Below are 14,295 nucleotides of genomic sequence, written 5' to 3'. Positions count from 1 at the left end.
TGGAGCTCTGTGATCTTAAGTGGTTTTTTATTCTTTACTCAGTTTCACTGCATCTCTTCATCAGGGCAGGGGAAAAAAACATTTTTAGGCAGATGGAATCTTAGTATATTTATTCACACATTAAGAAAACAAAACTTTTGAGAAGTTAAATGTCTTTCTAGTCATAAAACTGGTAATTGCGAGACCTAACATGCTACTCTAATCAATGCTGTTCTCAAAAAACATTACCTTTCTATCACAGCAATTTTACATTTCTCTAAGTGTGATATTTAATGTAGGGAGTAGCTTATTCAAAATGCTTAGTTGAAAGCAACAGAAGCAATTTTTAATTCTAAAATGAAAAATGGTCAATCAAAAAGTATATTGGAAAATTCACAGAATTGTTAGAAAGGCGGGTCAGCATCCAGGTTCCAAGAACGGTGGCCCAAAACACTCCAAGGAAAAACAGCTTGTGCCATTGCTGCCTCTAGGATGCTCAACTGTCAAAAGCACAGCTTAACTGCAACCAAGACTCTGCTAGCACTGACATCAGTTCTAAGACTAGAAGTCAAAACTGTAAGCATTATGACTCCCTGAAATCCAATGTCAATGAGATGTACTATACCTAATGTGTACTTACTACCTAAGAGGATTGTTGCCAAAAAAGCTTGACTTGGGCAGGTGCAATGCTGGAATCCTGAATCATGTGTTGCACTGCAAAGAAAAGTTAGAACATGCATTTCCTGGCTTCTACTTTGGGGAAGTAAAACTTAAAACAAGCAAAGCATGACAAAGTTGTTCAAAAAGTGCTGAGATGTGTTGTGAGGAAGCTAGAAAAATATGAAGAGTCAGAAAGAGATTAGAGAAGGATGACTTTCATGCAGACACATATTTGAAATCTGAACTTTTGGAATATTAGTTAGAGGAAGAATATAAAATTAATTAAGAGGATAGCTTAAAGATAAAATTTAATTGTACACTTCATTAAAAGACTGAGGGAGTCATTTTCCAGTTTTGCATCTTGAGGTGGAATGCTTTTGGTAGATATACTGAAAAGAAAACCAGAATCTGGGAGAAGGATCTAGATTTTGATACTACTCCATTCATTGCTAGAAGTCTAGTCCTTTGATCATTTCTGTTACCATTTAAAAAGCCGTGACTCTATCAGGAAATAGAAATAATGCTTACTTCACAGAGTTATTTGAGGATTAAATGAGAGAGTGCAAGTAAAATACATGAATACCAAAATATTAGTCCAATTTCTCCATCCTCTTTGGAAAAATTCTGCAGTATATTAGAAACACTTTGAAACCAATACCATTAATAAAAAATATATACAAATTATTCTATTCACGACCTTCCCAAAGTGGACTTGAATACTCTCCCCTTTATGACCCTCAGTACCAAAGAAAAGACCTTTATCATAACTCCTAAATTGCTGTTGCCCCTTACTTTTTTCAACATATCTATTAATCTCCTTTACAAGATCCTATATCCCTTGAAGCTAGAAAGAGGTTGCAAGACAAACACAGATGATTGCCTACCAAAACATACACTTTTCCTTTCTAGTCATTAATAGAATCCTGATTTTATTCACTGAGATAATGAGCCCCACAGGAAGCCTACAAAGTACAGGTCCTTTTAAAGCTGCTATGTCATGTAACTAAGTTCTGAGAAGTGTTGTGTGGAACTGCTGGAAAATCATGTTAAAGGCATGGAGTACTTTTTAATTTTCTTTCTCCTTTGACTTCCTGCTCCTTGGACCAAAGATAATAGCTAAAGCCCCAGCAGCCATCTTGGTCCCTGTGGTAACCTCTAGAATGAAAATTATATGAGGCAGAGAAAAGAAATAGGAGCCAGGGAACATGAGAATTTTGTATAACTGCAGTATTAGCACTGCATTGCCTTCCTCTGGACTTCTTATATATGAGAAAACAACATTGATATCTTTTAAACACTAGGAATCAAATCTCCAGTCTCAAAATGTAACTGACCCATACTGTCTCTCATTTAAATTTATATTACCAAACTTAGCACAATGCCTGATGCATTATAAGTATTTAATAAAAATTGAGTTAATTAATTCATCTATGATTTTTGACCCAAATATAAATGACTTCTGATTTGTTTATGACTTCATTTGAATAGGCTGAATAACAGAAAATTTCCTATCTAATGAGAGAGTAAATAAAATGAGAAAGTAAATAGAATAGTCAGCTGAAATTAGAAAAATATGGGATATGTTTACCTTTTCTAAATATAATTGCATTTACATGAAAAGTGAGTGAATTAAAGCTGACTTGTCTATATCTGCTTATTTTTCTATAGCTCTTTTTGAGAACATCTGAAGCATTCTTTTTAGATAACTCTTTGCTAGTGTGCAATAGACTAGAATGAAATTTCAGAAGAGAATTTTGTTCAATAATGTATATTCACTATTTCGGGTGGGAAATTTAGTTCCAGCCTAAGTGCTATTTCAGAAAAGAAGCTCTAAAAGGAATATGAGCAATGGATAGAAAAATCAATATGTAAGTATACACAGCCTGTTTACCTTTTCTATTCTTTTTTTTTTTTTAAAGGACCTGGGTTTGTCTTTTAAAGAATTTCCTTACATTATTGAGAAAAGGATGGCAAGGGCATGGGGTATAGGATATAGCTGCAGAACTGATTTTAGATACAAAGGTGAGATATCTGATACAGACGAGGGAATACAGAGTTTGACTGCCAATGGAGGTAGACATGTGGCTACATGGTAGGAGGAAGGGGAAGGACTTCTGATGTGATGCCTGTCCTCTGTGAAGGTATATGTCCAGAAGATCAAATGTGTACTTTTGTGATGTTCAGATCTTACATATCATTCCTGAATTGTCTGTCCACTCAATTTATCTTACTGGTAGAAGTTCGCTAAAATCTCAATTTGTGATGATATATTTGTAAATTTTCTCTGTAAGTCTATCAGTATTTGCTTATATGTTTTGAAACTATTTTGTAGTACTAGAGTGCTGTCTTCTTTATCATATACTAGAAAGTGTATCATAGATTGTATACAATCAGTCTATGTTTAGATATCCAATATTCATTCCTACATTGCAGACTTTCATTATAAAATTACTTTACTTAATGTTAAAGTTTATCATATGCTGGATCCAGTCTATATGCCTTCCCAGATTTGCTCGGCCCATTTGCCCTCTGGGCTTTGGCCTTTTGTTAAATTGAAAGACTGTGTCATACCTAGCTGTTTTCACCTAGTCTCCTCAGACCTCTGGGTGTCTGAACCTTCCTGGGGTGGGGGTTGGGGAGTGAGGGGCCAGCTGCAGCAAAGCCTTCTCATCAACATACTTCTGCAGAATAGTCAAGAGGCCTGTGCCTAGGTCTGACTTGACATGACCATGGAGGCCATGACATTCCTCCATTCTGGGGGAAAGCACAATCACTTATTGTGCTTTCATCTCATGTTTTGTTTCGGGAAACGTTTTTACTTTATTACTATGTATATATGTACACACATATGCATATATACATTATTACTATACATGTACATACACATATATATGCACATATACATACATAAACGTGTGTGTTTGCATATATATGATATTTTGTACAAAGACAGTTTTTCATGATAGTAAATATGGATAATATGGCCGTAAAAATTATTTTTCCCATACTTTTCAATTTTCTTGACAATAAACGTATCTTATTTCAATAATCAGAAGTACAAATGAAGTTACTTTCCAAAAGAGAATTAAAAATATGAGATTACTGTTTCATATCCAAAATCACAATATTTCATTTCTAATATACCTTGAATTTGAAATATTTGAATAGTTATATTTGGCTCAAAAAATATTGCCCTTCTAATAGCATAAACTGAGGGCTTTTTCGTGGTGAAACAGTGATTTGTGAACACTGCATTTTTTTTTCAGATTTGAATTTAAAACTATTAATTTAGAAATAAAAAATTTTCAAAATCAAAAGGTTGTATAACTACACATAGTTTTTTCTAATATTAATTAAATGTCCTCTAATTTCAATTTATTTATATATAAATACATTGTAAGTTATCTATATTTGTGTTTTAATAAACTAATTTCAAGATATTCTACCCATAATTATTCAAATCAGTGATAAGTATAACTTAGTATAGGTAAATGAGGTCAGAGATTATGAAGAGAAAATTAATAACATATGCAGATGACACTTCATAATGTAGTTTATCTGGGGAATATCTTAGATTAGAAGTTTTCATTGCTCTAGAGGTCTGTAACAGCATTAAAATACATTTCTTGATTATAAAGTAATTACATTTTTCAACACCATGGAAACACTTTACTAAAAATGTAGAAATGAGACAGAATAGAAATGCTTATGAAATGAAACTCAATTACTTCTGAAATATCAAAAGGCAACCACTGACTCCAAATAAACAACTGAAAAAAAACCCAGAAAATTTATGAATAATATAATAAGTAAATATAATTATTGAGATGATGGCTTTTATAAAAATAATTGTGTGAGGACACATATTTTATAATATTAAAAGGCAATATGTACCAAAATATTTCAAAGGCATGATTTGCTTATAAACTGGAGAGCTCCAGAGTGGGGACCAGGCAGCCTCATGCTCCAAAGCAACTTGGTGATACCCAGGTGGACCGATGTTGAGCTCCACTGGTTTAGAATATGTAGGGTTTGCAGGGCTTTATACCTTGAGTTTAGGACTTAGAATTTTGTTCTATCAGTGGTCATCATTGAAAGCTTTTAAACAGAAGAAAGAATATCTGCTTTAAAATAACCTCTGTGTTATACTATGGAAGCAAGGAGCACAGAGGGCATGAAGATGAGTGGACATAGGAACATAAATTAAATAGCTATTACAAACTCTCTTATGCAGAAGAACTACAAATAATAGATGTAGATACTGTGACCTCAAAGAGGTGACACTTAACTGTCTACCTCTTAAGTGTGGCTGACTTCCTGCATTAGAACATAGAAAGGAAAAAAATGAGTAAATTTACAGGGGAGAAGTTGACAAACACTACCTAAACAAGGTGATCAAGTTTAACATCTGCAGTGTTAAGTCATCTGGATAGTATGCACCTCTTGATGTGCTGTAATGAGAATGGCATTTACTTCTGTGTTCTTCCTCCCAGAAACCCATGATCCCTGTTGAATCATGAGAAAAATGACTCAAAACTGTCAAAGTTATCAAAAACAAGGAAAGACTGAGAAACTGTCACAATTTCTTGCCCTTTCAAGTTCAATCAGTGATTTCCAGCCCTACTTACACACAGACCTGGGGAACTTTCAAAAACTGATGAAGATGCCTAGGTAGCAACCCCCTTGATTTAGATTTAATTAAATTCAGATGGGGCAGACATTGATTTTTTTTTAAATTTAAAGATCACACAAGAGTTTATAATAGACAGCTAGAATTGAGAGCTACTAACAGAGCTTTCCGTAGAGAAGTAGCAGTATTAGACTTCTATACTATCACTTAATCCTTGTTGTCTCTCTACCTTCAAGACTTTTTTTAACCCTGACTCCCTACTCCTAACTCTAGGAACATTTTAGCAGCATTTCTACCTAAAACTGAAGTACTTATTTTCTACTGTTGGTTCTACATACTCAGAACTTCCTCTCTCTTCTGGGAGCATGTGGGCTAAATTGGTGCCCATTTGCTTGAGCTCAGACCTCTGAAGACCAGAATCAGACTGAGAAGCCTGGCAAGTATTTTGAATGCATCAAAATATATTCATATCTCTCTCTCCATCAGGGCTAAAGATTTCATTACCTTAAGAATTTATATGGCAATATCAAGATGGTGTTTCTTAAACTTTCTCAATTTATTGAAAATATGTAACATGGTATATTCCCAGCTTCTCATTATAAACATTCCATTTAGAATAGCACATCTCTTCAATTTTGATTTCAAGAGCTGCCTACATCATTTACCTCTGACTTTTAAATGGTACACCAAGAACCATGAAAGCTCCTATCAGGCCATTCTCCAGTTGCTTGCATCATAAGTCAAACAACTTGGTCACCATGGTGATTTGCACTGTTGGTTTTTCTGGATGATGATTTAATCAGAGGAGCAGCTGAATACTACACCTGAGATTCCAAAGTTCTAGCAATAGATTTCAAAATCTTACAAGAATATTCTGCATTTCCTTGAATCATTTGTGTTATCATCCAAGCCCTGCCTGGAGACCAGTTTTTGCTATGGCATAGGGATGTGTTGGCCACAAGTAAGACTAAGTCTAAAATGTGTGAATTATAATAATACAATGTTTTCCTTACAATTTCTTGGAGAGGCAAGAAAGACACGCCAAATTGAATGTGGGAGGAGGTGCAATACATAATTTTTCTTATAGCAGAACTTCCTAAATTAAGCTTTAATCATCTTGACCAGTGGTGATGTGTCTAGGGATGACCCAGCTCATAGGAAAATGTCCAACTGGCTATGTCTGGTGTCACTGAAGGGTGGGTCTCCCTTCATGATTCTCGCCCTTCATGAGGTCTCCAACTCCCACCCTTTGTTCAGAGCTCTTTGAAAAGTTGGTTGTCCACAGGCAAAGGATGAGTTATATCATGGAAGGTGAGAGGAGAAAAAGATAATGGGGTTAATGACACTGGACTATTAATGGGTAATTTCTTGCAAGGTGTTTTAGTCCCATTTCTGCTTCTTCATTCTACATCAATTACAGCAGTGATTAGCTCTGGGAAAAAAATGTTTTTTTTTCCTCAGGATCAACCTTTCTTAAAAGGAACAGAATAAATAATTGTTAAGTGTTTATAATATAACATTAGTCCCTGTCAGGAGTAGATATGCCACACAAAACTTTTGAAATTTCTTAAATTGGCAAATGGCATGAAGAAGATAATGTTTGAGGAAGACATCATCTTCATAGCATTGATCGGTTGCAACTGCAGGGAGGGCAAGTTGTTAGAAAACTATAACTGCAGTTTAGGTACAAGTGGATTAAGTCAAATTACTAAATTAGGGCCTGAGTACATGTTAGAGAAAATATGACTTTGAGTTCACAGAGAAAAAAATAATCTTATAAAAATAAACAAGTAAAATAATTTCCAGATTTCAAATTATATCTATTTGCACACAAGGAAGAGAGTAGTCAAAATAGCTTCAGTGTTTCTAGACTATACAGTGGTACCACGTGCTGAATGTGATTATCACAAGGCAGTCCTAGCCTCCGTTTGTCTAAGTAGCTTTGGCAGCTTTGTTCCTTGACTGGTGCTCAGTTCCTGTGTCCACAATACTCATATGCCTCCTTTCGACATCTAACAATATTCCATCTGGTACACTATAGATTGATGTCATACAAATACATACACTTCAAAAGAATCCAAAGATATCTCACCAAGAGAAGGCTATGGGACTATTATCCTATCTTTTCTCACTTTTAAACTCAATTAAGAAGCACTTTCCCCCGCTCGGAGTCATCGTCTTTTATCTTCTCTTCTTCTTAGGTTCACTGTTGTATTTTCCTCCTTCATGCAAAGATAGTGATGCAGAATAATGATGAGAAAATGCCTATTTTAAAACGGCTTATTTCTTTGAACACAGGAAACCTAATCTGCATTTTTACAGATGTTCCCTGGTCTGACCTCTGCCTTATGAGGGTTTTAGGTAGTCCCAGAGCAAAAGGAAGAAAACGGAAATTCTGCACTTTAGGTTTGTCTGGATTGGCAAAGGACGAGTTAGAGAACAAACATCAAAAGCAATTGCTGGAGGCAATGGGGTTCTTATATCATTCCTAAATGATCTCCGTATAATAGTAGGTCCAATTTTCAAGACAATCACTGTTCAACGAATACTTTTTTTGGCGGGGGGCAGGAAAGAAAGCGGATGATGTGTAGGAGCAGGGTTGGTCCCTATTTTGCTTTCAGAAATTGTTCAGAAGACTAGTAGGACAGTACCCATATTAAAATAATAGTGACTTGCCCTAGTTTGAGAAACTCTGCAGCTTTTTTAAAGTTGAAATTACAAGCACAGTTGAAATTCTTTCTTTAATGGACCTCTATTATTTTTCAGAATCTGAAACAAACTGATGCATAAGGATAGTTTTATAACACTATTATATTAGAAACCTCCAAAATGGTGTATAGATTATTTCACTGATTTGATAAGATGTGCAAATATCTCACTTTTGTCTAATTTAAAACAAATTTACAATTGAAAAGAGAATGGATAATTTTCCAAAGAAATTGGCATTTGCCTCACTGTTATGATTCAGACTTTTTTATAGCAATGGCCACTTTACTGTCTGAAATCTTTCCGGTATCTGCAAGAACTGACAGAAGCAGCATAAGTTGATTCTGCTGTGACGAACGTAGTGAAAGAAATGCAGCAAGGCAGCCTGCATCCACCTAAGGAGATGTAAATTAGACAACCAAGTGAGATCCAGTTATAGGTGAAAGATGAGTACATTAACACTAATGAGGCAGGAATTGACGTCAGTCACTCCCATGCCTATGTATTTACCACTGTGTGAGCTCTCCTATTGAAACATATGACCCAGACCAGAGGGACAGTGGGTCACTAACTAAATACAGTACCTAACATATTATTATGTACAGTTTGGAGCACTCAAATATAAATACTTAATAGAATAAAACATATCAATGCATGCATTATTGGACATACTCATATCCACCCATCATCCTCAACACACTGCACATGCCTCACACACATAAACACCACACACAGACACACACATTTCTGGGTGAAGTTTATCATGAATAGAGGGAGGCAAGTTGTGACAGAAGTATAGCACTGGTATCCAGGAATGTGGCCAAGTAGTTTGGGATAGAAAGTGTCCCAGAGATACTAAATGCAGCTTTGGCCTGCTTCACAACTGTTCCTAGAGTCATTTATACTTTCGGTACTCATATATGGAATATTATAATAATGGAAACTGCCTATATATTTCTAAGTGATAGCAAGAAAAAATGATATATATATATATATGAATTATATAAACTTTCTATTTATTTATTCACTCATTCATTCAACAGGTATTATATTCATACTATTTATGAAGCACTAAAGAAACAAAAATGAATAATGTGTGTTCCCCTGCCTCAAAATGTTTTAATTCTTGTGGGAGATATAGAAAAGTAAACACAATTTGCAATGCAGACTTAATCCAGTCTTAAAGGATTAATTTTTTTCAAATGTGTCTATGTATAGCCTTATAATTTTTTCTAATGTGCTTCTAATCACTTTTAATTGAGCTTTGAGCTTGCAGGCTTCAATTTAAACAATGAATGTCACCAGAGTAGAGAGTATCTATCAAGGGGGAAATTACCCTGTAAAAATTATGCCATGTTATTATGGTCATTTTATGATAACTCTGAAGTCTCCTGCATCCCTGATAGTATTCTGTCACAAAATAGAACAATAGATTCTTATAACTGGAAGGAAATTCAGAGATTAATTACTGAAATTCACTCATTTCACAGAAGAGAAAACTGAGATTCAGAAGTTATATTTGTTGGCTAGGATCACAGAACTTCTTAATGGCAAAGCTGAAAGTAGTGTGTTGTTCTTCACACAAAAGTTTAAGTATAACATATCTCACAATTATTTCTAAAAGACTGAATAATTAGAAATAGATATAAAATAAATAAATTTACAGAATTAATGTTATCATATCATAGTTTAATTTATGGAAGTTGATTCTACTTTTATTGAATATCTAAACATCAATACTGTTCTTTGAATTTATGGACTAATCAAACAAGAAATATTTAAATGGGATAAACTATATTAAAAATATTAATTCTGAACATGTTTGTATTTTCTCTTATAAAACATATTTACATGTCTGGTAACATAAACTGCCAATAAAACAAAGATGTAATGGTCACTAACAGTGAAACAGTGACCTTAGGAAAAATTAACACATTGCACAGATAATACATTAGATGAAGAAATCACCTGAAAACTGATATGACTATACTTTATTTGTTTAGCAATATGTGGTGTTATTAGGTGACAGACATAATACTATTTTAAAATATTATACCATTAAACCTACAATAAAATTGAATCCCAATCTAGGTTTTAAAAGTATAAAAAGAAAATCTGCAAATATGATCAGTATGTATCTTAAACAATAGTATTACTGTGACTAAAAGTATAAGTAGGCAGTAGAAGGATAGATGAGGGGAGAGCAAAGCTGTTAAAATCTAGAGAAGAGTTGACTGCTTCCCTCTCTCCACCCACAGAATGAGTCTTACTCAGTGCACAGGTACAGAGCAGCAGGAGTGGTCCTGCCTGGTGAGTGGGTGCAACTCTGCAGTGCTGGTGTATATATATATATACATGTGTTAAGCTATCTCATTATCCCATTTGTTCCTTTCATGCATTAAGATGACCACATTCACTTTCCTAATTTCGAATTCCACACTCAAGCTGCAAATAACTACAGAAAGAATGATCTGTTCAATAAATTTGAATCTTGTCAAATAACTTGTATATATAATTTTTACATGAATTAGTAATAAAAGACTATGCACTCATCTTTACATTCTTTCTGTCATTATTTGATTCCTTTAAAAATATGTTTTGACTATTGACTCTCCAGGAATTCTGTCAGATGTCAGTGACACAGAAATGAAAGGCCACAGATATATGACTTCTATACAGGAAGCAGGCTAACACTACAAAAGAGGCAGGGAAGCTAACAAACAAACACATAATTCAATGAGTTGAGTATTATAAGAGAATTTTATATGGAATGCAGTTTGGCACATAGGAGAAACTCCAAAATCAGGGAGTCATTTGCTTTTGAGCTACTATTTGAGCTGAGGCTGGAAGAATTTACAGTTTGTCAGGAGAACACTGAAGAGATGGTATTCCAGTTAGAGAAAAGAGTTTTTGTGAGAAGGAATGGATGCCTGAGTTAGCAGAAACTACAAATGTTTGAATTTTCCCAGAGGATCACTTAAGATTTAATAAACCTATTAGGTTCTGAGTAACTTATTACATTTGGCTAGAGCAACCAAATCATGTTTCTAAGCTTAAAAGCAATCATTCAGCCCCTAAACCATCATGGCCACCAGAAGAACAGTATTCTGTGAAGCCTTGCTTAGGCATCAGCTGGAGGTTATAGATAAACCTCCTTTGGGTTTCTTGCCAGCTGCTGCAAACACCCATATTATAAAATTGCTGATAAAGAAACAGGGACACTCTCTTAAAATAAAAGTTATACCCTTTTATCAAAATTGTCTGCTAAAAATATATTGACTAAAAAAATAAAAACTGGCTTTTGTATCTTTTACGTATTTAAGGCAAGAAAGACAATAATGATATATCAAACTTTTATTCACATTGTTGAACTCCTTTCTCTCTGTCACACACATACGCATATGCACACACACACAAACATACGCACACAAGCATTTTCCCACTTTCCAGATTATATAGACACTTTACAGGGCACATGAGGCAGTGCTTTATTTATTTACTCAAAAAAAATAGAAATGACAATGGACAATGCTGTGTGGTAGTGGAGAGAGGCACAAAGAAGAAAACAATGTTGGCCCTGATTTCAAGACACTTTTCTGGGATTAGTACAGACGTGGTTTTGTTTTATACCCCAGTGAATCTCAGGTCAAGGTAGTACTCTACATGAATCATGAATGTCAGTTTTTCTTTTTGCATTTTTTTTTTGGCATCACATCATGAAATGCTGACATAATAATTTCATCATATAAATTTAAAATTAATGTTCTAGTAGAAAACAGACATCACTATGACAACTTGGTTGCAAACTAAATTGTATAAACAAAAAGAAAAGTGCTGTCAAATTTGTCATGATCAGATTATTTCCAAGTTCTTCTCTTGGTATCTTCTCTTGCTACATGTTCATTCATCTTGTCATCTGCCCTTGTTTTGTAGCAGATGCCAAAGGTTTAAGAAAAGCTAATGTGAGAATATCTTAAAATTGAGAAAACTCTATCCATTCTTTTCTTTTTAATAACTGGGAAGGTCCTTCTACTTAATTTGTCTTGGTCAAGCTAGCAAAACACCAGTGTTCTTTAGTTCCCCTAATTTAGAACTACTTCTGAATCATTTTATACCAATAATATTATATTAGAAAATGGATTTCCAACATTTCAATTAAAACTTTTAATCATATTGACTGCAATTCCTGGTATACTCTGTTTAACCCAAGGTTTAAGTGAGTATTCAGAATTTTTTTTTAATACTTTTAATTCTGGAATGGATCACAGAAATAATGCTTATGTTTCTTCCAGAATGACAAAACACAGTAAGCCTTATTTAGAGAGCATTTTATAACAGGTGCCACTTAGCTAGTTTGGTTCTCTCAAAGCATCAAAAAAAGAAAGCTTTAATCATCAATCAGGCTCTACCCTACTTTGCTGGTATATATGTAAGTGACTGCATTTAATATGGTCATGGAAAGTACATATAGCTTCATACACATATACATACAGAATAAAAGATATTTTGTGATTTCAGATACCAATCTCTTGTTATTATTCTCAAAGGAACCAGTTTGGAACAGAGCATTATTTCCAGATAAATAGGTTTTAATATTCTTCTGAATTAACTTTTTTATTCATTCATTCAACCACAATTTACAGAGATTCAGCAACATATAAGAAAGACAGAGTGCCTGCTTTCAGGGAACTTACAAACTGGGAGGGAAAATGGACCTCAGACATGAAGAATTTATTGTTTCATTTATGAAAGCAGATATGTAGAGGGATTGCAACAAAGCAAATCTGTGTTTAGGGATTCAGTCAAAGGGACCATCGTGAGGGTTAACCAACTTAAATAAAAAATGGATTCTGGACCTTGCCTTTATGCTTTATTTTCTTTTCTTAATTTTCAGGTTAATTGACAGCAAACACGTTTCCTAAAAAAAATTTGATAAAATTTCATTTTCAATGAGAGTAAAAAGTATATATTATTCTCTCAGATTTGTAAGAGAATATTTCCATAATGGCATGACAAGATTATACTTCTTGCCTCTTTTTTTCTAACTTAACAGTTTTGATAGCAAATATGTGTCTTAGAAAAATTTTTTTATTCCATTTAGTTTGTCAGAAAAGGCTAAATGACATCATATTAAGTGCAGAAGTTAAAGAAGTAGATGAATATCTGTGTATTCCTGACTAAAGGACAGAGAATCAGCTCGGTCATCTAACAATTATATTAGTTTTACACAGCACATCTTCAGCAAGTCTCAGGTACACTGTGCTATGGAAATATTAGTTTAAGTCAACTTGTTATTTAGAACTTACTTTCCAATAAAAACCACATTTTAAATAGATTTTACCCATATCCCCCCCCCCCCATAAAATCTAGTGAAGGCTTAATATGTGTGAACAGTAGTGATGAAAGTCTTATGATTGCTAATGTCACTGATCATTTTTGGCATTGTGCTAAGTGTTTGAATATATGATTTATTTTCTCTCTACTACTCTGTGAGGGCAGTATTATCATTTGTATCTTACAGATGAGGAAACTGCAGTTTAGATAATTCAAATGACTTGGAAGTTAGAGTCATCACTGAGAACTCATGTATATCATAAGACTTCAAATCCATGTATGTAACCATTTTATTATACTGTATCATGTAACACAGTTATCTTAGGGATACCAGAAAAATACATACATACTTATTTTATTTCAAAAACAGGAAAGTTAACACTACAGGCATGACACACTGCTGATCTAATGAAAATGCTAGGGACATAATTTACATTAGGCTATATGCATCACATGTTTAATAGACTGCACTGGAAAAGCAGGGACCCACTGAAGGGTTAAGTTGAGGGAATGAGATGTTACTTCTGGGAGGTGTAAGAAAAAGAAAAAATAAAGGAATAGGAATTATCCAAGATGACAAATAACAAGAGCCTCAATGAAGCAGGTCAGAAGTCCAAAGAAAGATTACTTACAAAAAAATCAAAACAAAAAAATAAAAGCAAAACTTTAAAAGTCTGTGTGTTTTTGGTGAAGCAGGATTTGGAATAGGAGATGCTCAGGAGTGTTGAGTGAATAAAATTAAAATCATGATTGCCAGGGGCAATGCGGGAAAAGTTAAACAAAAATAACTTCTGGGAGTGAGTATAGATACATAAGCATATTTTAGGAATGGGGTGCAAAATAAGTATGCAGAAAGCCTATATACTTTGGAGAAGTGCCGTTTTGTCCTGTTGTCCTCAATGGGACTTCTGTAAGTGACTGTAATTCAAGATTCTTGAGCTGACAGTTGAGCCAGCTCCCATTGCTATATTCCCACATTCCATTAA

This window comes from Vicugna pacos, chromosome 8 (assembly GCF_048564905.1).
Source record: "Vicugna pacos chromosome 8, VicPac4, whole genome shotgun sequence".
In the NCBI taxonomy this organism is placed as follows: Eukaryota; Metazoa; Chordata; class Mammalia; order Artiodactyla; family Camelidae; genus Vicugna; species Vicugna pacos.
Note: the sequence above shows the minus strand (reverse complement) of the source record.